This window comes from Populus euphratica, unplaced genomic scaffold, assembly GCF_000495115.2.
Source record: "Populus euphratica unplaced genomic scaffold, PopEup_1.0 scaffold698.1, whole genome shotgun sequence".
NCBI lineage: Eukaryota > Viridiplantae > Streptophyta > Magnoliopsida > Malpighiales > Salicaceae > Populus > Populus euphratica.
Genome location: NW_011500567.1, coordinates 72748 through 74717, shown reverse-complemented (window position 1 = coordinate 74717; position 1970 = coordinate 72748).

Genomic DNA, 1970 nt, shown 5'->3' with positions numbered 1-1970 from the left:
AATGGATCTTGACCTAAGATTTTATAGCTATGTTTTAGTTTTATTTTTTAATGGAAAAGAAAAAATCTTTAATATAATGGTATTCATGCTACAATTTAAGTCATTATAAGTGTTATGAACTTCTTCAAATTCTCTCAAATGCAAGTAGGGATTTTCTAAATCTAAGACATGAAAAGTACATAAAAGTTGAATAATGCTTAGCTTAAAATCGAAATGAGATGCATCAGGAGGGAAAACTATATATGATGGTGCACTTGTTCTTGTAGGATTCATGTGATCTCTTAGTATTCTAACTCGATTATTCTCATTACTCTTATCATAAAGCAACTGATTATCCTCTTTAACTATGTTTTCTGAAAATGATGGGGATTTTCTTTAAAGTCTGCCACTTAATATGCATGTCCAAACTCTCATGCCAGTGCAGACACTTAATATGCATGTCCAAACTCTCATGCAAGTGCAGAAAGAAATAAAAATCAAGAAATAAAAATTAAAAAAACAATAAAAGTGAAACAAAAAATAAAGTAAAATATATAATCTATATAGTAGCTTACCTCCCCATCAACGATACCAAAAACTTGACAGGATCAAAAGATTATGTTTTATCCCAAGAACAAGAGTGTCAAAATAACAAGCCGGTAAGACCGAGGTTGAATCACAAGGAGGTGAACTATGTAAATTACAAATAATACGAACACATACATACACACACATACACATACTTAATAAAACAAAGAGTTTATAAGAATTTTATAAGATATTGATGTAAGGATTAAATAAGGATAAAATAATTATCAAGGTTAGAGGATCCACTGATGGTATTTTAAATAAATATAGTATAAACTCTTTTTATTACTTAACTAGAAACTATATTCAAAGAAGGTTCCAACGAATTATAAATTTTAAACATGATTACATTAGTTATCTTATTCAAATAATGCTAGTACTTGTAAATGTTGTCAGGTATTCATGATGTTAATTTATATTAACAACAAATCAAGTTCTCTTTATAGTACAAATGTCGATTAAATCATCTAGTAGGTTATGTAAAGGTCAAGCAAATACAATATAAATCTAAATTAAGTTATGTCGTTAAATTTATGTTGTACCAAGAGTTATACAATATAAATTTAGATTAATCATTTAACAAGCATAGTATTAAAAGTGAATAAGATAACAAATACAAAACATGTTAGTATCAAACATTAAAGTCCACGTTGAGTTTATACTATATTTATTCTTATACCATTATTGTAACCTTTTCACCTTGAAATAATAAACTTAATTAAACATAATAAAAGAGAGAAACATAAATAAACAAGATAAGAACATAAATAAGATATAAGTTAACTAAGTAAAGTAAATGAAATGAAAGGCATAAACAAGAGATTAATATAACATAAAATAAAACTTGAACATTACAAAATATAAAGAAAGAGAGCAAGAGCAAGATCTTGATCTAAACAACCAAGATGTCTAAATGTATAACAAATACCTTCTTTTATAAGCTTAAATTTAAAACTATTGATTTGATAACTAATTATTGAGTGGGTGGCCATCTCTAGACTTGGTGACAACTCTTATCTTCTTATCTGAACAAAAATTCATTGCTAACATTAAAAGTTGAATAGATAGTCTTCATGAATTTTAGGAATTTATCTCATCTTTTCAATAAAAAAGAATGAGCTTTTTGGACTTTTAGAACATAAGATATGGGTTAAACATTAAACAGTGTTTGGGCTGTAGAACATATTTGGACTTCCAAAAGGCAAAATTGAGTTTGGACATTTTTGAATGTTTTAGGCCTATGTCTTAGCTTTCTAGCTATAAAAACCAAACTGAAATTCAATATATACAGCTCCAGATATGACCAAATAACTTAATAGTGTTCCAGTTTGAATTAAATCAGCATCTATTTTCTAAGCTTAGGCCTTTCTTTATCCTTTCACTTTCAATAGTTAAACAAATCA